The sequence below is a fragment of the Parasteatoda tepidariorum genome, chromosome 3, assembly GCF_982258835.1.
Source record: "Parasteatoda tepidariorum strain Cologne lab strain chromosome 3, Ptep-v5.0, whole genome shotgun sequence".
NCBI lineage: Eukaryota > Metazoa > Arthropoda > Arachnida > Araneae > Theridiidae > Parasteatoda > Parasteatoda tepidariorum.
The window spans coordinates 430,496-454,595 of record NC_141757.1 but is presented as its reverse complement, the minus strand read 5'-3'; the positions used below and the strand labels follow the sequence as shown (position 1 = coordinate 454,595).

At 30.3% G+C, this 24,100-nt stretch overlaps 1 protein-coding gene across 1 annotated transcript in view; it reads right to left on the bottom strand.

Annotated features, from left to right (window-relative positions):
- The window catches only part of LOC107457416 (PR domain zinc finger protein 1), a 32,105-nt gene extending 9,993 nt beyond the window's left edge, over positions 1–22,112 (bottom strand). Inside the window, exon 1 of the mRNA XM_087158552.1 lies at positions 21,887–22,112. The gene's annotated coding sequence lies outside the window, so the exon portion shown is untranslated. The remainder of the gene's footprint in view (positions 1–21,886) is intronic.
- Between the last annotated feature and the right edge of the window lie 1,988 nt (positions 22,113–24,100).

The following is a 24,100-nucleotide window of genomic DNA, read 5'->3' as shown; positions in this document are numbered from 1 at the left end:
TTTTTTTTTCTTGTTTGCTTCTTCGATCCTATCCCTAAATTTTTTGAACGAAAGACGAAGAATGATAAAAGTGAACACATATTTTGTGACTTCCTATCGTTTCTTTTTTTATTAAATAATACCTCACAAAAGAGAGCCGTCAAAATTGTTTGCAGTAGGCTCTCTAGAGCGGTTCCTTCTTTTTTTTATAATAGTCGTTGAACAGCCGACACAATTTTACGGGTCAACTCCGCAGCCTTTGTCATTTTGAACCCAATTCAGAAGACAAGGGAGCTCCGGGATCGAGTATTGGGAAAAAAATTTGCCTCTGGACTTTTTGATGGAGCTAGCTCGTATTTGCGTTACGTGGAGAGGAAGACCACGTGAACCTTCCACGGTTAGCCTGACGGCAAGGGGACTCTAACCTTTGATCCGTCCACCGCTGAGGATATTTCACGTCAGCACAGTGGTCGGTGCAAGCGGACTGGAATACGAACCCGGTTCGCCTCATTGGAAGGCGAACGCTCTATCCCCATCGCGGTTTGACTGTATTAAGTGTTGGTATGTTTAGTATTTAAATCTTTTATTGATGACAAGTGATATGCATGATTTAATTCCTTTTAAGGGGTGTAAGGGAAATAAATGTATTTATTAAGATTTCATTTCATAAGGAATATTCAAATGGGTTGTAATTATTTTTTTTTTTGGTTGTGTGTGTGGGGGGGGGGTTGAGGCTCTTTTTGAACAAAGGCAGAATTCAATGAAATCGAGCACTAAAATCTTGAATAAAAGTGGGCGGGGGTCAGGACGGAGGAGGCAAGTGCTAGTTGTATCAACACAGTCTCCTCACAAAAGGGTCTCTTTAATAGAATGGGTAAAGCGGGAGGGCTTTTGATCAGTTGGAAGCTAATATTGACTCAACGATGTTCATGCGCGCCTGCCTCTGTTCAAAAGCCGACTAAACACACGACGATTGAGAGATTTTCGCGCCCGACATCTCAACTCGGTCCTTGTTTGAAAAGGAACGGTGTCGTTATAATGGAGACCCCAAGAGAATTTATCGAACACGATGTTTGAATATGTTCCTTCGCGGGATGGATGACGCCGAAATCGAAGATTTTATCTTTAACGCATCGCTTGCTATAGAACTTTCTCCACAAAAGGAGAGGCGAGCGCTTTTATAGAAATAAAATTTCATTTGCTCTCTATTCACCTCTCTATTCTTCAATTATCGTTCTCGCTTCTCTCTTTTTTGAATCCGGCTCCTAATATAAATAGAACACATAACACACACTTTCTAAACTCTTTGAATAGAAAAATTAATGCGTTCATTAATGTCAACACAACAGTTTTGAAAAAGTTTTTTTTTTTTTCCTATCTCCTCCGCCATGATGTGAATGAGTTAATTTTTCCAAAAGTATAGTTGTGTGGTTTAGAAAACAAAAAATTTTAACTCGGGAAATAATTTAAATAGATTAACACTTTCAATAATGAGTCGTTATCGAATACATTAGAAACTCGAATATTAAACGCATTCCGTTTCCGCCATTTTTTTTTTATCAATAATTCTCCATACAAACGATTTTCACGCATTATAAAACGATTTTTTAGTCCATTTTTGTTACGTCATTTTTAAAGCGATCTAATGCCAGATTCGTTTTGAATTATTTGAAATAAATATCTCATGAGTCAATATAGATTTGAAAGAAAGGAGGGGAAAGAAAAAAAAAAAACATTCAAGGTTAATTTTCAAGAAATGGCAAGTGGTGAAAGCTTTTGTGATAAATAGGCGATAAGTGACATTCTGAAAAAGAGGCTACTGACACCGTTTTTTCCACTCCACGTGCAACCGATAATAAAATATTGGATGTACCTCCCCCCCCCCTCCATTCAGTCTGCTCTTGGAATATTTATGTATTGAAAGCGATATCTGCGCGTCTTGTTATAGATGATGAAAATATAAATAAAGTTAGTTAGCTTACGTTTAGGGAGAGATCCTCCTCAAGTAATATAAAACGTAGAGTCACGGTGGCTCAGGCGATAGAGGTGACCTAGGTTCGATCCCAGCGTCGGCTGGTTGATTCGAATTCTTCCAGCGGTTGGCACATACCACAGTAATTATATCACCCCACGTTATACTTACAAGCATTTGTAGCATTACTAACAGTATTCACATTTCGAGGCTATTTTTATATTTTGATTATTACAAAAAACGATTTTACAATATAAACAAAGGTTTTTAATAATTCCTTTTGTTAATATTTGCTCATTGTGGTTTCACTTTTAACTGAATGGTGCAAAAAATAAAGAATTGTAATCGGTTATAGGATTGATTTCTATTGTTACGATTTTTGAGAGATAAACAATTATCTGTCACTTACTAATTATCGAATTCAAAACGCGAAAGGATTTCTTCTGTAAATTGGTTCATTAATACTTGTTCAGCACATGATTTATACAGATTTTTTTTCCCTTTAAATTTTTTTAACGTATAAGATACCTAAATTACTTAATTTTATAAAACGTGTTTCAATTAAATTGGTATTTTACTGAATAGAACGACAAAAATGCCATTTAATGGTTTGAGAAAATTCATAAAATGTCATTTATGGGGATAGGAAAAAAATTTGGTTTGCATTACAAGACAAATTTGAACATTTTTTGGAATTATAAATCTTTCATTTCTTAATTGTAAAGATCGCATTTAAAAAATTTGCGATCAACGATCAAATTTGAGAAAATGTTCCGAGAATGTTTCCAAATTTATAAACACTTAATGTAGATTTAATAAATCACATTATTCATTTATAAATTTTACATTTATTTCAAATATAAATAGCTTTTCTATTTAACTTGAAATAAAGTCGACTAAATTACTCTTATTTTTCGAAAATTATTGTTAGGTACTTCGTTAGGAAAAAAAGAAAATTCCTAATGTATCAATGCTCTGAATTATTCATAATTCCACCCCGAGAGAATAAAAGTATTTAAATGCAACAACTGCTAATAATGATAATTAGGGAAAGATACGCAAAAAAAATCACTTTTTGATTTTATTAATAAGCATTTTTTTGAAATATAAATTAATGAGCTTTTTAGTACGCGAATTCGAAACCGAAATGCGTCGTTATCACGGGATACTCTATGGAGGCGACATCTATTGATGAATTGACACATTTCTAAAAAAGGTCTGAGTAGTGAAAGTTCAATGTAAATAACCTTATTAAACGTTCATTGCAGCAAGTCAATCCAGTTTGAGTCATTCTTCGCCGAATTAAGCGCAAAATCATCTAGGCTGATGGTTAAAATGTCTAAAAAATACCAATTAGAAATTCAGTGTATGTGTGTGTGTATTGCAAAATGTCGGTGTGTTGCTTCATTTTTCAATTAAGAATATTGAAAAGAATTTCGCATAATTATAAATAAAGGTCCTTGAAGTGAAATTTCAGAAAAATCTGATTTTATGTCAATACGTGTGACACTCACTTTCAAATTAAATATTTTGGTTGTCATAAAGTGTAAAAATCATTGCTTTTGTAAACAATAGTCACAACAGCTGATTGTTTGAGACAGCAGCTGAGATTTCGTTCAATTCTAGTATGGATAGCTTATTTTAATACTTTACGAGTTCGTTGCAGCTTTATTTCTATAATGATTTCAGGAGTGAGTCAAAAATATAAGAAAAGTAAGAATTAAAAAGCGATAATCTTTCAGGGACATCTGAAGGTCACAATAAATTATCAGGAATCAGGAAAAGCGTTTTTTTTTTTTTCCTTGCACGAGGGAAACATTTCATTTCGTACCCTTGCGGTCCTGACTTTTTTAAGAAAGTAAACAAATAGCAGAATTTTAAAAAAGATAGGCTTTAAATAAATGCCATCGCTGACACACCGAGAACATCCAATAAAGGGGTCAGGAACTCCGGCACACACGAGGGAGAGAGAGGGTGATGGCACGATCCCTTTCACCTGCTGTTCCCTCGCACCTTTTTCATCCTGCCTCTGATACACCCTTTCTACATCGAACTATGTCACCTTTTTTTTACGACATAAGGTGTCATAGTTAGAAAACCTTGAAAGTTTTATTCAAGAGGACGCCGTACCGCGAACGAAAAATTTCGTCGCTAATTTTCTTTCTCCTTTATTATTCATTTAAAATTTAAAGTGTAGAAAAAGTGCGTTCAGACAAACCTAGAGTAAGCCATGGAAGTTTCAAATACTGAAAAGAACATTTTAAAATATGCAAATGATGAGATGTCAACTTAGGATGACACAACTGAGAAGTTCTCTTCTGATAATTTGTTCGCATTTCAATAGTCTGAAGTATTTTTTTCAACCACTGAAACGTCATGACTTATTCTAGGTCTGACTGAACTTACCTCTTCTTTCTTTTAAATTTTAAACTAGTAATGAAGGAGAATTTGCTTCGAAAATTTTCTTCCTCGGTATGGCGGTCCTCTCAACTGAGTCACACCCTCATTCTTTCTATTGATATGATCTTATTCTATAGAATTTAATAAAACTGAAATTATGTTTGGTTCCGTAAAATTCATAATTGTACAGAATCCAACAAATATTTGTTTTCCTTAAAAGCTCCGAAGGTGGCTCTGAGTAATTTTCTATCAAAAGTGAGTGGTTTATTTTCCTCAGTTTTCATGGAAGGCGCTGCCATACAGGTTAAGTTAAAGTATTAATTTTAAAGGAAATGATCATCTTAAGGTAGAAGAAGTCTTTTAAGAGCACCCATTTTTGAAAGAATGAAAATCATTTTTAGAAACTTAGTTCTCTCTCTTTGGCAACGGAGATTTAAACTTCAGTAAAGAAGTCAGCAGAAGTTGTTACCTACAAAAGGTATGGACATCCGGATGATGCTTTTATTTGGAAAGAAGGTTGTTTCAATTATTACTTAAGAGTGACACATTTCTGTTACTCTCATTTATTCAAGGACACAGAGCTTAAGAAAAGTGTCTCCAACCTTGGAGAGAGATAGAGTTCTGTGGATAAGTAGTGGTGTCCCTCAAACGCGTGTTTTAACCTGCAATCGATGCTATAAAAGCTCTATGAATACAACTTTTCTATCCAACAAATGCACTCAGTTTAAAATCTTTTTGACCGGAAATTATCTTGTTGTCTTCTATTTGAGAGTGCTCAAAACTATTTGACTGAATTGGAATTTTTTTCATCTAAACGGAACCAACTCTGTAACTCAATTTCAAGAAATGGATCGTTTCTTATTTTTATTTGTTCGTATTATTTTCTTGCTTTTTGTGCGATTGAGACAGAAATGGTTCAATGGCGCATCCCACTGTCTGTTCAGAGGTGCTTCTCTTTGATCAAAATAAATGAACAACAGGAGTTTAGTCAGAGGGATGTTCAGGAATTATAATGACACACGTGTTTCAATAGGAATAAAATGATTGAAAGTCACGTCATTGGTTATTAAAACATTTCTGGAATATAGGATTTCCAAAATGCTTGTTTGACTCATACGGTAAGTATATAGTTATATTTTTGAAGCGAATGAAGTTTTTAATCAAATGTAGGGTAAGTCTAGGTGAGGAAGCCACGGCTAGTCCGATATTTTTTAATACATTTTTGCAATTCTTGCCCATATTATTAGATGCACTATTAGATTCTATAGAAAATCTTAACTATCAGGTGCTTTATTGTTTTAACACGACTGAAACCGGTTTAAACTTGTTGACGTTTCGTGTATCAACGGGTTAACATTGTAATGCCGTACGTTATAAATAAATACAAATGGGAAGTATATGAAAAATCTCATAAATATAAACCCATTGCATGTATGTTTAAATATAAAAGTATTGCATATAATCTCGTGCAACACATGTCATTATTAAAAACAGTACTGTGTGTCTAATCATTGGGTCTAACTATTATAATATACTAGTATAATACCTGATATAATACATATTCTATATTATACATCGTCTCATTTAACCCATTAGTGCACGGACGCAAACAAGTGCAAAAAGTCACGAAAAAACATTAGTATCACCTAATAATTCAGATTATACATAAAGTGTTCCTAATAATTTGGCCAGCGACTCTAAACTCAGTTTGAAACTCATCAAATGTCGTTCGTTAAGGTAAGTTTTGTTTCATTAAAATGACGCTAAAATGAAATTACCAGTTATTTTGAAGTGCATTCTGTTTTCTTTTTTTTTGTAATCAATGTGTGCAAGAAAGCGGACACCATTTATGAAGGTTGCCATCAAAGAGAAGAAAAGTGTAAGCAGTTTTTTTTTTCTTCTTCCTTTTCTTTCTCCCAACTAAATTCGAAATTAAAATAATGGAAACTGAAGAGGGTGGACACAGCGTGTTGAGAGTGGTGAAAACCTCAGACTCCGGGGCATTCGATGAGTGAAATAAGACCCGGAGTCATAAAATAATGACGACCGATGATAACACGCAGAAGAGAAAACCACAAAATCATTGCGGCGGAAAACCTCCTCCCCCCCACCTGTTTATAACTATCGGGATAATGAGCTCTTAAATATTATTTTCCCAAATAACATTTCATTTTAAGTAATGAATGTGAATGTTATTCTGATTTTAACATCCCAGAATGACATTCGGAAGAGGAAAAATATCCATTTTAATGATTAATGATATTTGTTTGCTTTCTGTCACAAAAAGTTAGGCCCATGTATTCTCATTAGCATGCAAAAGATGCTTTTAATCAACGATTTATAATGAAATTAAACTATGGTAGTTACCCCAGCTATGAGAAATGAGAAACATTCCATATATATATATATATATATATATATATATATATATATATATATATATATATATATATATATATATATATATATATATATATATAAACACAAATTAACATGAAAAACATGAATAAAATAAAAATAAAAAACTAAATGGTAGAGAAACAAGAATGGTAAAGGCAAATAGTCGTTGTCAAGACACATCTAATTGCCATAAATAATGCGATATTTCTGAATAAAGAATAATTATCCTAAGATAAAAATTATTCTTTATATGCGTCTATATATATATTCTTTATATTCTTTAATCTTTTATAGTCTATATTCTTTATATGTGTCTATATATATATATATATCACATGATGTGTATATATATATATATATATGTATCACATGATAATTAAGATTTTACGTAGAATCTTATAGTGTTACTAATAATTTGACCAGGAGTAATAATTATATATATATATATATATATATATATATATATATATATATATGATATATATATATATATGTATCACATGATAATTAAGATTTTACGTAGAATCTTATAGTGCTACTAATAATTTGACCAGGAGTAATAACTATTTATATATATATATATATATATATATATATATATATATATATATATATATATATATATATATATATATATATATATATATATATATATATATATATATATGATATATATATATATGTATCACATGATAATTAAGATTTTACGTAGAATCTTATAGTGCTACTAATAATTTGACCAGGAGTAATAACTATTTATATATATATATATATATATATATATATATATATATATATATATATATATATATATATGATATATATATATGTATCACATGATAATTAAGATTTTACGTAGAATCTTATAGTGCTACTAATAATTTGACCAGGAGTAATAATTATTTATATATATATATACTTTTCCTGCAGAAACAACACCTGCAATATATGAATTAGCAGTAGTTAATCATTTTTCGAAAGAAGGAAGTCTTTGAGGAGAGTCACAAAGGAGAGAGACTTTTATTTCAGTTGGAATCATTTCTGATGGATAACAAAAGTCACTTCCTGTTATATGTATCGGCTTCTCTGAAAATCTCAAGAAGAGATGCGTTTCTTTTAAGAACTGCAGCTTTAAATCCGACGAATTTAAAACAACCGCCGACCCTCAACACGCTTCATCAATTCTTAAAAAAAAAGGAAAGAAAAAAAAACACATCATTGAATAATAGAATTCATTGTTTTCCCGTGTAGCATCCAATACTCGAGATGATCAACCTTCCTTAGGACATTCCTTTTATTCCAAAGAGAATATTCGAAAGATTCTGTTTCGAATAATTCTTCGAATGGAGATCAAAGAAAAACGAGTCCCGTGTACAGGGGACGATGTTTTATTGTTATTAATTTCTCGCATCGCAGAGTTATTATTATTATACATTTTTTAATAGAGAGAAATGTTTCTTTTTTTCTTTCGGATGTTCATGGATGATTTTTTTCTTTCTCGTGGTCACAGGGATGGTGGGGCTCTTGAAAACATATAAAGAATTTTTTTTCTCCATCCAAAGATAAAAAAAAGGCGAGGGTGGGTGTATCGGTTTTGGGTCGCATCTTTGTAAAACAAGTTGTTCATGAAGTGTTCCAAAAGTTCAAAAGCACCTGCTTTCTAAAACAGATAACAAAGAATCTTTGTTCTTAGAGTTGGAAGAAAAAGATTTTGAAGTCATTCTCGCAATTCCTAAAAAGTACTTTAAGACATTTTATTATTCTTTCTTTCTCTCATTCCTCTTTTTATTTATTTATTTTTTTAACAAAATTCAATTTTAATACAATTTTGTCATCGTTTGATTTCAAAGCGTTAAAAATGTGTTTTTTTGAAATTTTCTCAGATTGAGTATTTATATTTATTTTAATTAATAATATATATATATATATATATATATATCGACTGGTTTCGAGTCATTATAAGTGCATTGCTGAAAGTCAATTTATTTTGTCCCACAACTTTAAAGGACTTAAAATATATTGAACATTGTTCTATACATATTAAAACCTATTTCTGTTTTTTTTAAAAAAAAAACAATGCTTTAATAAACAGAGCTAAAATATTAAATATAGAATATTAAAAATATTTTCAAAAGCGTTAAAAATCAGATTAAAAGCATAAGATAATGCATATTACTTTAAAGAGATTTATTTTAAAAATTTTATGTATAAAGAGTAGAAAGCATTTATAGCAAATTTCAAACGAATGTTATTATTTTACCCATAGACATGGATTAATATATTCGGCTTTCGAAAAAAAAAAAAAAAAAAAAACTTTTTCATTCGAAAGGAAACACTCTTATAATTTAGTTTACAGTGTGCAGTCGCTGGCCAAATTATTAGACACACTGTAAAATTCTACGTGAAATCTTAATTATCCGGTGATACTCTGTACAGCTTTATTGTTTTTACGCTGTTGAATCCGGTTTCCGTGTACGCTCCTGTATCAATGGATGAACATTGAAATTCAATAAGGTTGAAATAAATACAAATGGGAAGTATATTAAAAATATCCTGAATAAAAACCCACGACATGTATACTTAAATATAAAAGTATTGCCGATAAACACGTACAAATCATGTCATAATTAAAACACTACAGTTCGTCTAATAATTCGATCTAATTATTGTAATATACTAATATCAAACCGGTTTCAGTCTTATGAAAACAATAAATCTGTGTAGTATCACCCGTTAATTATACTTTTACATAGAATCTTATAGTGCGGTCTAATACTATGGCCACGGACTGTAGCTTTTAATTTTAATCGTCGAACAAAATGAAGCATTTCCATCTGTTGAGTCGTCTGTGCATGTCTCCTTAATTGTTCATGCATTACACAATATTATTCGAAACACAGCTGAGGTATCGATGTTTTTTTCCGACATTTTTTTCCCTCGACTTTCTAAAAGAGAAAATAAGGTAGTCTTTTGCGGCAGGAACAACCCTATATATATATATGGGAGCAGCAGCAGAAGAAGAAAAGGGGTCGATATATAGAAGAATTGATAATTTTTTAGTTCCACCGGTAGAAGATGGTTTTGCCGCAGGGGAATCGACGGATTCTGTTTCGGCCCCACTGACTGCACAGGTGCTCACCCCCCATCGAATGCATAAAGGGAACGCACGACCGCCCTCACGAGTGCCTTTATTTATTTTTGTATCCTTCCCTCCCCTCCCCCCCCCTGCATCTTGAAAGTAGTCTATAGGATACTTCCGATCAATATTTGGTGTGACAGCGTCTGATTTTTAGAAATGATCGCTACGTTTTTAACAAAAAGGAACTCTTAATCGATAGTTGTTTGCTGCAACCGGGGTTAATTGTTAAAATTATTTTATAATCTGCGTGACGTTTTTCATGCCTTTGTATGCTGATTAGAAAATACAATTGGTGTGAGAAATGAGGAGAATTTGCGGAGACTGGGCCGATTTTAATAGGGTACATATACACTGATAAGAAAACCATTCAACAATTGTAATACACACGCATGATGATCGTGCGGAAGGTATGAAACAACGGTTGCAGGAATAAACAACAACAGCAACAAAAGGTACTACAGACATAAAGCGTGATTTCATACTTGAAATAAGGCAGTTTATCATTTCCAATCTTGAATTGTCCCTGTAGCAAGTTCATACCTTCCTATTAGAACACTATGATGTGTTACAATTGATGAATGGTTATGTGTTTTGTATTGTAATCAAATTTCATTAAAATCGGTCCTGTAGACACAGTCTGCAAATCTCTCTTCATTTATTACGCAAGGAATCATTGATGGATCAGCCTATTTAATTTTTAAGACGGAAATATAAACAGGTAAGCATTTTTAAGGGGATTTTGGATTAGGTGAAAGTAACATAAAGCGGTTGCATGAATATGGATACTGTCATAAAATTGATTTTGCTTTAATCTTAACATCAACATTAGTTTATAGTATTCCTTCATGGTTTTTATTTTCACATTCGGCAGTGGAAAATAAAATAAGACAGAGAATTATGAGTCCCGAATTCAAATAAATCGGTCATAAAATAGTTAGGAGGCCAGTTTCTTCCCCCCAACTCTTTGAAAGTGTAACTTACGTGGTTTTTCCACTAAGTTCTTAGATTAATAAAACTGAAATAATTTAATTTTTATTTATTCATTATTATTGATCACCCTTCCCGGTAGTTTATTATATTTAACAAAACACGTCCTCTAATCTGATGAACAGCATCACTTGGCGCGATGGCCAACTCATGATAGTCAAAATTTACTACTTTGAAGTAATTTTCACCGTAATGAAGTATTGTCCCGGGTTTTAAGGCTCTTCTTTCCACAAAGTTGACTTTAAAACTGCTTTGCTGCAACTAACTATATCTATATGAGTGTACTTAACCCCTTCAGCATTTGAGTTTTGTGCGAAATAAATGTAGCAGTGGTTGAAATTGTAAAAACAAATAGAATTCTTATGAGGTAAAGACTTGGGAATCTCTTTATATGACCTTCAATATAGTGTTTGAAATATTTTTAAGTAGTGGTAGGAAGAAAAAAAAAGATCTCTTCATTCCACAAATCATCGAAATATTAATACACTACTTTCGCTACCACTGGAAAAATATTCTATACACATTAAAAATCTATACATATTACAAAATAAAGGTGCGTGTAAACGGTATACTCTTAAGAATAAGAAATTCAAAATGAAGTTAAATGAGTATAAATGACCGATTTTCGATTTTTAAGTTTGGAGAAATTTAAGAAATGGAATTTTCTAATTGGCTTAGCGGAAGCCATTGTTTTAAAGTAAACTGTAAACGATTCGCTTTTGTCAAATATTTTCAAGATTACACTTATGAAAATAGCTGATTGATAAAAATAGTTTATCGCACGTTCTGTTAATTATTTTAATTAGTTTTTATTCGTTATGGGGCTAGGTTAGCTGAATGATCCACGTGATCGTTGGAGCATAAAGCGGACTACGTCACCATGTGTTTAATTTGGTTACAGTTATGCTTTTAAAACGCGTTTTTATGAAATTAAATAGTTTAAAATCACCGGTAATTGAAATGACAGAAAATTAAGTTTTGAATTGAAAAGCAAAACGAAAGGAAAAATGGAACTAATTCATTAAAAAAAAAAACTATATTATTGACTCTAATAATAATTAATTTTGGTAGTAGTTACTAATTGAAATAAAATAATAAGCTAGGTACTAAAAGGTTAAATGAATAGAGAAACGGTACTAATTCGTTTAAGAGAGTATGAAAGGAGATCTGCAAACTATTATTGACGTCAATAATGCTTCATTAATTTTGGTAATAGTAACTAATTGAAATAAAAAAAAATAAGCCATAAACTAAAAAGCAAAATGAATGGAGAAAATGTAGTTATTTGTTACACAAACATTCGGCATTGACTCCTATAATGTTTAATTTTGGCAATAGGCACATCATGGTAAGGGGTGCTGTTTTAATAGATGCTCTTATGCAAGTAGAACGTATTTTAAGAGTATATTTGGTGCGGATTACAGCTGCACCCATGCTGTGCATTTTTATGATAGATTTCTTACGTCACCCCTCGAATATATACGTATAGGAGAAAGCATAAATTTTCAATACCTGGAGACTACAGCTTTTTGCCAGACGATACTGAATACAGCTGGTCTTTATTTTGATAGGATACGTGTTTTGCTTCAAATAATAACGAGAATGGCAACATTGATTTCAATGTTTCTCATAAATAGTATGCAAATAAATAAAAAAGAAATAAACAAATATTGGAATCAATTTACCTTGATTATTATCTGTGTCGGTATTTGGATGAAAGTTTTGAGCACGATTTTGTGGTGTTGATTAGTAACGCTTTTTTTCTTCTTCTCAGAACGGTAGAAAGGATATTCAATTAATAAATAAATAAAATAACCTACAATTTAAAGGTTTTTGTTACAAATAGACTTAAGTTTTATTATTTTTAATGATTTACTACGCTTTGTAAGGAGAATTTTGCAGCCCCAAAAATAATTTTAAGTGGGAAAAAATTAATTATAAATAGATATTTTTAATTAATTTTTATTAGACGCACTATAAAATTCAATGTAAAATCTTAATTATCAGAAGATACTGTACAGCATTTTTGTTTTTACGCGACTTAAACCGGTTTACACTTTTTTATGTTCGTGTATCGATGGGTTAACATTGTAATGCCATACGTTAAAAATAAATACAAACAGGAAGTGCATGAAAAATCTCCCGAATAAAAATCCATGACTTGTGCGTTGAAATACAAAAGTATTGCCTATAAACGCGCGCAAAGCATGTCATTATTAATAAAGTACAGAGCGTCTCATCATTTGATCTCATTATTATAAGATTATAACTAAGATAATACTTGATATAATAAATATTCTATATTTATACAACATGTCGTCTAAAGTATCCAATTGTCGAATTTATATTATATATGGTCTCATTTAACCCATGGTTGCACGAACGTAAACAAGTGCAAACTGGTTTCAGTAGCGTAAATACAACATTTTAATTTACTGTACGTATTAAAGAACAGAGTTGTAAAATGGTAATACAATAGGCCTAGCTTTCTTTAACGGGAACTTGTTAAAATAGAAGATTTTCTTTGCTCGTTCAAAACAAAACGGGTCTTCGTTATAAGAGAAACAAAAAAAAGAGTTAGGAAAAGGGAAATGATGGGAAGAATTTCGTCTCTCCTTCCGCAACTGCATTTGTCAAGGGCAAGGCCAAACGAGAGAAGAAGAGGCCCCGCAATGGGGACAAAAGGCCAATGACCGTCACTGCACTACTTCTCTGTGACGACGAACAGGTTCCCCTTCCTTCCTTCCCACATCATAAGTGAAAAGAAAATTCTTTCTTATTTGTATATCGAGATTCCTTTCTGGTTGGAATTTTACTTTCATCGTCCGAGTTTAAGGGCTGACAATTTTGTTGCTTAATAGAATTGACCTTTTTACGTCACGGCAAAGCGGAATGATATTTAAATGACTTCTTTTCGAATAAACCACCTTCCAAAATATGACTTCCCAAGCGATTCATTATTTGCACTTATTTAGAAAGTCAATTTCATCTGCAAAGTGTGGAAATACTTTTAGTTGTTTTAATTAAAAATCTTGTGTAAATTGTCGTGTGGATCTGTTAATGGAAAAGGAATGATTGACAATGCATAACACTGCACTTATCAATACAACAACTGTATAATAAATGAGAGAAAAACAATGGCGATCTTTCTAAAGTAACATAAAATTTGTAACAGAATGTAATCATATAATTTAAGATAAGAAGTGCCGCTAATGAAACAAGATTTATTAATTTTTTTAATGTATTTTATTTATTTATATTCTTCTCAATTAATTTTTTTTTAATATTCAAAATCGTGCTCAAAACTTTCAATCAAATACAGACACAAATAATCAAGATAAATTGATTCCTATGCTTTTTTTTATTTATTTTATATATATATATATATATATATATATATATATATATATATATATATATATATATATATATATATATATATATATATATATATATATATATATATATATATATATATATATATATATATATATATATATATATAAGCACGTTTTTAATTGTTCATCCTATCAAAATAAAGACTAACTGTATTCAGTATCATCTGTCTAACAACTGGTGCTCAAGGCAACTCATGATATTTCAAATTTATGCTTTCTCCTGTTCGTATATATTCGAGGGGTGACGTAAGAAATCTGTCATAAAAATGTACAGCATGGGTGCAACTATAATGGGCCCCAAATTTACTCTAAAATTCGCCCTACTTGCATAAGAGTATATTTAATACCTATTTTAACAGCACCTATTACCATGAAGTCATTGCCAAAATTAAATTATTGCCGAAATTAAACAATATGGGTGTCCCAAAATTAATTATCAATGGCGTCAGTAATATTGTTTCTTTTTTACGTTTTTTTTCCAACAAATCATTTCCATTTCTTCCTGTAAAATTGATAACAATATATAATTACGTAGAAAAGCAGCAATTAATGTGATTCTAAATCCTAAAAACAAATAAATGACAATAACCATGGCTTATAATTGTTTTTGTAAATGAAGGCAGGACAACTTCTCGTGACAGGGGTCAAGGAATTCTCACGCTAGAAAGAGGGGGAGATCTTGGAAAAAAGGGTACAGGTCCCTTCATTCTATTCACCACCCTCTAAACTTCTGAGGTGAACGAACTTAAAGGAGGCAGGGAAGGAGAGAATTTTGTTTATTTATCCTAACAGGTGGCGTAGATAGAGAGACTGTTTTTTAAATCAATCAACAATGCGGTTATTAATAAATATGACGGGGGATTACTTTGTTCTAAAAATATTATCGACCCCAAATCACTCTCAATCATTCGCAAATTTTATGAAATGGGGATTGAGTACTGTAAGAGTCATAAAAGAAATCAGGCTAACATGAGCAACAATAGAAAAGCAGTAAAACGAGATTGATTAAAAAAGCAGACGACATTTTTAGAACTTTTTTGGAGTTGTGATTCAGACGTAAGTGTAATCTCGTTACGGGAAAATATAATGTATAGTTTTTGTTCGGTAAGTTAGACTACCCCTTACTGGAAAATATAAAGCATGGTTTCTTTTTAGTAAGTTGGACTATCCGTTACGGGAAAATATAAAGCATAGAGAAATTTGCAGACTGGATCGATTATCTCTGGACAGATTCGAATGACATTTGATATGTGTACACACATTGATACGCTACAAAACAAGTAATAAATTCAACAATCATGATCATGAGTGACACTCATTGGAGTCGGAAGGTATGAAACAACAGTTGCTGAATAAACAACAACAAAACAAAATGTCCCTCCTTCAGATATACAGGCCTTGTAGCGTGATTTCATATTTAAAATAAGGCTGCTCTTCATTTCATGTGGCAATTTCATACCTTCTTACTCCAACGAGTGTTACGTGTGTATTACAATATTGTTGAATGGTTTTTATAGTGTATCAATGTTATGTAGATAGTATCAAATGTCATTAAAATCTGTCCAGTAGTTCTGGAGATAATCGACCCAATTTCTTTTTCATTTCTTACACCAGTGTATTTACCTTTTTTTTCGAGCAGTAACAATGCATGAATGGAATAATTCAATAAATATTACAATTTGACTATTTACTTTGTAGTTCTCACTAATGTAAGTTCTTTTCATTTTATTTAAATCATTAGCCTTTTTATGAATTGATTGTCACAAAAGAAATCAATCCAAGCTTTTTTAAAACTCCTGTAGTCGAGAGGGATCCTCTTGAATTGGGAGAGGCGAGGGGGGCTGTTAAGGGGTTGGATGTGGGCTCTATTTTTCCCACGTTCAGTTGACCACCACTTTCTCGAATGCGAAAAGTTGTTTTTAAGAGGCGCTCTAAAGTCATTGAACTGCGAGAAAGATTTCTCCCACCTCCCCTCTCCGTTGAATCATCGCTTGTTTTTCGATTTCTTTTGAAATGTACACAACTTCTGGCATTTTTAAAACGGTAAGATGTTTCATCATTCAATCTATTTGTTTTTAATTCAAGCAAAAAGGTAAACTTAAGTTATATTTCAGCACTTGGGATCTTTAAAAGAAAAGAAAAATATCAAAACACTCATTTGTTACTTATTAAAATAAAATCGCACAATTATAAAGCAACCTACTTTTAGAAAAATAATGAATGAAAAATCTGAACAAAATTATTAAAACAAAAACCAGTGAGAAATTACCGTTTGAAAGCTAATTTTGTTAAAAAAAATAAAGAACAAATTCATAGCATTCCATTAGTACACATACATAAGTGTACACATACATAATAGGTTAAGCAGAGTTCTCCCTATGAATAAAAAAAAAAGGGGGGGGGGGCAGGGTGATTCCTTACAGAAAAGGGCTCTTTGGGCTTTGAAAGGGCAATCACATTACACCATAAAAATGTATCAAAGTGTGTAATATTATGCAATAACTGAATTTGATCCTCAATAATTTTTAAATGACTCTCTTATACTGTTTTATACTTCCATTTCAGAAAGTAATTCTCATTCAGTGTCGTCAAAATAAGAGAAAAATGTGCAGTTTATAAAAAATTATTTAAGGCATGCGAAAAAGCAATCTCTGTGCATAAATTCTTTCAAAAAAGTAAACTTACAAAAATATATATACTAATTTATAAACAACTTAAAAGCTTTTTCCATAATTTAAACAGTAAATTGTAATAAAATGAACATTAAAAGGTGCATTTTTAAAAATAAGTATTTATTTAGAAAAAGAATTTTAAAACTTAAAATCATTTAAAAAATTTATTAATATACCCCTCTTTCCGAAAGAAAAGAAACTTATTAAAACTTTACCGTTTGAAAATAATCCTAATATTTGTAACAGTAATCAGAATTATACCTATAAACATAGAAAACTTTACCTGTGTATCATTTTTATCTAAACAGTGGTTTAATTTTTTTTTTAAATGGAATATGATATAATAATTATATAATAATATATAATACCACTATATATAATATAAATATATATAATAATTTTTATAATTACATAAAAATATAATAATAATAATATATTTAATATTTTCCTAAATGGAATAAAAATACAGTGTTTTTAAGGGATGGCGGCTTATTTTTTCAAAAAGGGCAAAGTAAGCGCATTTATAGGAGAACACTGGGTTAAGGAGAATAACCATGAAGGGCGTCATACCTAATGACGTGTCATGAAGTGAATTTCAGACTCAAAAATTGTTACAAATGACGAATAATTCTAGAAAAATAAACATTTCTGAAAATGGTAGGAGATTTATGATCCATAAAATTGAAAATAAATCACACACAAAAGAAAATGGACACCATTAAAGATGAGAAGGTGATTAACTTACTTTCATTTTAAAGTAAGGGATGACGAAGAAGATGAAAAGAATTTAAACAAAAGCAATTGATGTGACATCGAATCAGAAGTCAGCAGCAGATATTAAACCACACAACTATTGCCTTCTCTTGAAGAGAGTCAGCAGTTATTAGTTTTGGGAGAGAGAAACATATGTCGCCAGTTTTTGAAACATCCAATTTCTCACGCCCGAACAACAACCGCATACACTCCTCCATTTTTATGATAGAATAAGGGAAGTTTAAGGGGCTCTCTTTTGATTCTCTCGAGTAGAAAAATAGTGGTGGTCTATTACGGACACCACAGTCCGAAAGAAGTCATTCGCATTACAAATTTTCTGTTTTCATTTCCGCAGAAATTCTTTTTTCTTCTTCTTTCTTTCAAAACTTTGCGCACCATTCTTTTTTCTTCTCTTTTGTCCATTGTTTAAATAAACAGCTCGAAAAGTTCATTTCTACACAATTTAGTCAATTTATAGGAATGATATTTTTACATAATATTACACTACCTGGCTAAATTAATTAGACCTATTATAAGATTCTATCTAAAATCCTCATTATTAGGTGATACTATACGGCGCTTTATTGTTTTGGCGCCACTGAAACCGGTTTGTACTTGCTAACGTTAGTGCATCAATGAGTTTAATTCGACGATAGATAATGTAAATTCGACCCTTTCATAAACTAGACGGTACATTATATAAATAAAGAATATTTGTTATATCAGTTATTATATTAGTATATTATAATAATGAGACCCAATGATTAGACGAACTGTAGTGTTTTAATAATGACGTGTTTTGCACGAGTTTATATGCAATACTTTTGTATTTAAGCACACTTGTAATGGGTTTTAATGCAGTTCCTATTTGTATTTATTTTCAACGTATTGCATTACAACGTTAACCCACTGATACAGGAACATTAAAGAGTGTAAACCGAGCAAAAACAAAAATGCTGTATAATAATTTGTATATTGAACAATTCATGATTGAAAAGCCTCATTCCTTTGTTCTATTGAGAGCCTTCTTTTAGGATCAATTCTGTCTTTAAGAACTTAATTTGCAATCAATAACACCCATTATCAATCACTACCCATCAATGATAAGTGCAGCCTTGTGTTTTAAAGCTCAACTCAGTAGTCATTTTTTATTCGTTGTTCATTCATTCATTCATCAGTGAATATTTTAATAAATATAATTGTAAGGATACTTCTTACATCGAAAATGATTTCAAAAATGATAATTGTGACATTTAGATACAAAAATGTTACCCATTTGATTTTTTCAAATAAATTTACAGCGGGGATGTTTTCTTCGTAGATTCTACTACATTTAATGTCATTGTACAAAATATAATTTTGAATAATGGGTTATTAATGAACATCTAATCATAATGATATCAAATGATAATTCTGCATAAGAATCATAATGCAGGAATCATAATCATAATCATCTGCAGGAATCATAATGATATTTCTGCTTCGTATTACGATCTACAAATTCCTTCATTAAACTATCCTATTGTATTTAAATGCATTCCTAATTTTAAAAAAAATTATGTAAGTGAGAGGTAAGAAAATAAAAGTTAATCCTATAACACAAAAATAAATAAATCCATTTTGAATGATGCATTTTAAAAAATAATATAAATAATACGCGTAACACTTCTCTTCCTTTTTATTTATTATGAAGCAGCCACTTGAAAATATAATTTAAACGTTATCGAAAAACAGCATTGTGAAGAAACTCACTGTTGGCAAGTCATCATATATATACGTAGAGTACGGGTACTTGTAGCAATGGCCACTCTTTTCAAATATCGATAACTGTTGATAATAATCTCTCAAATGAGGCGAACTTTACATTCTTAAAGTGAAACAAAAAATTTTAATAAATAAGCTTTTCAGAATATTGTAAAATATTCTTTGTAATTACTAGAGGCGTAGTTTTATTGCATGTTTAGAGGGGGCATGCATATATATATATATATATATATATATATATATATATATATATATATATATATATATATATATATATATATATATATATGTGTGTGTGTGTGTGTGTGTGTGTGTGTGTGTGTGTTCATTTTATTTATTCAATATATAATTAAATTACAAAAAAAAATGTATAATCGAGTAATGTATAATTTTCTGAATGGGTTTTGTCCCCGAAACTACGCCACTGGTCATTCCGTATTCATTAAAAAGATAAACGCCTTTTCAACTGAAAGCAATTTGTAATATTTAGTCACCGTTAATTTTGCCCTCTGGATATCCCATCTCTGATAATACAGGGAATTATACAATAAAGAAGAGAGTTGACCTAGGATGGCCGATGCTACGGTCGACCGCGGTGGATGTTCGGTGGCAGAACGGACGATTTCTGTGTCACTGCCAACGGGTCATGGGTGATCGGCAGAAATGCATACTTACAGGGGGGAAACTCCATCGTTCGCCCCACGGATTCGCGAAGCACGTGAAATCTCTTACGAATTTCGAGACATTAAACGAATCAAATGAAATAGAAATTATATCATATGAATGTCACTATAATTCTCATTGAATTGGTTTAATTATTTAACGGATAATGTACGAAAAATTTACCGAAGGAAGCAAATACGAAGTCATTTGAAAAAATAATTCTTCCACGACAATGGATAAATGGTCTACATTTAAGGCAAAAAAGAGTAAAAAAAGCACTTAAATATAACTTTCAAAATAATAGGAATTACAAAAAATAAGAACTCTCGTTAAAAAGTTTGGTACAAAATGGTCCTACCGGAATGTCAAATTTCAACTCTGCAGTTGCTTGACTGCGATCTGCAGTACTGTATTTTTCAACAAGTTTTATTAACTGTTAATAATTCTCGAACGTTAGAGAATTTTTTTTAATCCATTCAAAACCCTGTTCAACAGACCTTTCTAATTTTTAAGTCTTATCATTTTTGCGGAACAAAACAAAATGAAGTTAAACAGCGGTGGAGATTCATTTGTAATAACGATCAAAACATGAATTCAGTTATTCTAAAAACACCGTACTGAAATAGTCCATGTTAGAAAAAAAATATTGAAAAAAGTACATGGGTAAAATAGAAAAATCATTCGTAATAGTACAAAAATGATATATTTTTTAATTATTGACAAACTATTCACAATTTATAAGATTTCCGGGCAAAAAGTTAGAAAGGAATTTGTTTTAAATGAAGAAAAATTTTCACCGCAAATAGTATCATTATTTTTTTTAATGAACAACGTAAAAATGCTGTCGCAGAAAATAATATTCTTAATGAAATTCCCTTATTTCTCAAGTCAGATCCTTAAAATTCAATTAAAGTTAGATTTACTTCATTAAAATAGACCAAGAAAATATATCTTTCAATCGTAACAATACTCATGAAAATATTCCTTTTTGTCCCTTTTTTAGTAAACAACACAAAATTACCCGTTATCTGTTAATACTCAACCTACTTTATTTTCTGACGACTCAACGTAAAGAATGAGACAACCTAATTTACACAGTGATTACTAAATAAATAATAGAGTTTTAAAATTATTGAAACAACTACAAATTATTCAATTCCTCCTCCCCCCCGGAAAGTCTAGGAATGCCTATTATTTATCACTTTCACATACTATCAGCTACTTAATTATACATATATATATATATATATATATATATATATATATATATATATATATATATATATATATATATATATATATATATATAATATATATAACATAAATATTTCAAATTATAATATATATATATAACATATATAACATAAATATTTCAAATTATAATATATATATATATAATATATATAACATAAATATTTCAAATTATAATATATATATATAATATATATAACATAAATATTTCAAATTATAATATATATATATAATATATATAACATAAATATTTCAAATTATAATATATATATATATATAATATATATATAATATAAATATTTCAAATTATAAAAACTGCCATATTTATATAACAAAGGGAATTTAAAAATACAATACTTTTGTACGATGGAGTTAAACACACGTTTAAGGTGAAATAGTTTTAGATGAAGCTTTAATTAATATTCATTCCATAATTATACATTTTGGTGGCAAATGCAATTCGAATTATACCAACAACAAAAAAAAGAAAGAAAGAAAAGAAAGATACCTCATGCAGTGATTATTGAAGAATCAGAAGAGGTTGTTCATTGTTTTTTATTCTTGATAGATAAATACAGTTTATCCAAGCAGCGTGCACACTTAATAACCTGCAGCAGAAACGCACCTCTCTCTCTCTCTCTCTCTGTAGATAGATCAGTATAAAACTACATTAGAAGAGGAGAGAGAGAGATGTCCACAATCATTCTCCCGGTTTGTGACGAAAAAACTCTCTTAGCCAATCAGAGGAAGGTAGAACAGAGCCAGCTGAACTTTTCTGAGTCTGACGCGCATCAACGACACGCACAGGTAAAAAAAATAATAATGAATTGGGAGGTGGAAGAAAAAGGAAATTTATATATATATATATATATATAATATATATATATATATATATATATATATATATATATATATATATATATATATATATATATATATATATATATATATATATATACTCTCGATGTTTCAAAGTTGAAAAATATGTTACAAATTAGTACCTACTCTAAAAAGTAGAGTCATAACACATAAAAATATCTACTAATAATTATGTAGGCAATGACAGTAGCTGACTATATACCGCGATGATAATATAATTTTTGCAAGTGAAACAAAAATACGAAAATATATAGAGAATTTAAAAAAAATATAGAGAAATATAGAGAACACATGGAAATAGATGTAAAGATTCTTTTAAAGAAGTAAAAAAAATTATTACAAAATTTATTTAAAAAATTTTTTCTAAAATTTTTTTTTTTTTTAAGAAAAATTAAAAAATTAAAATAAAGCGGAAAATTAAATAGGAAGAATATATAATCCCGTTATCAACTCACACGATTGTATCAGTTATATCCGGTATATTTATCCGGTGATTATTTTCGGATATAATCAATTCCTTTAGAAAAAAAAATTGACATCTTCTTCCATGTTTTTTCCATATTTTTACCCCATCTTATCAGTTCTATATACTTACAATTTATGCGCAAAGTATAGCACTCATTTTTCTTAATCTTTGTGAATCTATCTTTTTTTTTTTAATCCTTTTTGCCTTTATTATATATATATATATCGAGGGTAAAGTTTCCGTTGTTTCAATTTTTACTCTCTCCCCTCTCGCCACCCCGCCCCCACAATTACTTTTCATTAATGATTGTTTCCCCCCCCCTTAAAAAGGGATAGTTTTCTAAAAAACAAGCAAACATATTTTTAATAAAATATCATACTACATTTCTTTAATAAAATGTACAGTAATATTGTGAGAAAATTTTTTACTAGTATGTTAGTGGACGCCTAGGAAATGAATTATTATATGAGTTTGAAAACTAATCCACTGTACTTGGAGAAATAACGCAGACAGATTATGTCGTGACTCAATGAATGGATTATGAGTTCTCATTCAAAGCGAACAAAAAGTCGGGAAACCCAAACAATTAAATTGTTTAATAACTTTCAAATAAAGTAGAATTTATGAGGGGAAAGAAAAATTAAAAACCCGTTTTATATTCATTCACACATGAAAATGGTACATTTTATTTCTGTTGTTGCTTTCACATATTTTATTTTTTTTTACACATTTAACGGGTAATAATAAAAGTGAAATAAAAAATATTCCTCACTCACGCTTTAAAATCAAAAGTTACCACATTCATAATTTCAAGAGCACTATTATAATTATTTTAAAATTGTGTCATTAAAAAAAAAAACAGTTTTATGCCAATTATTTCGTACTCTAGTTACATCTCACTTGTTTCTCTTCTTAAAAATACTTTACGAGACCTACGGTTAACGTATATTGAGTTAAATTGTATTTTCATCAAAACTAATAAACATCTAAACGTAATTTTTAACTTAACCAAAATAACTAACTAACTAAAGAAATGAAAAGAAAATTTTTTTTTAAATTTATTTTGGTGTGTTGTTTAAAAAATGACGTGGATTATTTCAAAAGAGACGCGTACAAAGAATTATCTTGAAATGGTCAGTTGAATCTATTTTTAATTCTTGGGATTTCAGTTCCGAAAGGTGATGGTTACAAGAATATGGTATTCCATATAGCCAAATTCGCTGTTACCAAATAATCGGAGGCCCTATTTAATTGCTTAGTTTCAGATGATGTTGTAAAATGCTCGAATGAAGCATTCCGATGATTCTTAAAACTAATAACATCTAAAACTATTCAAAAAGTATCTTATTTATATCGTTTACAGTCCCTGGGCCATAT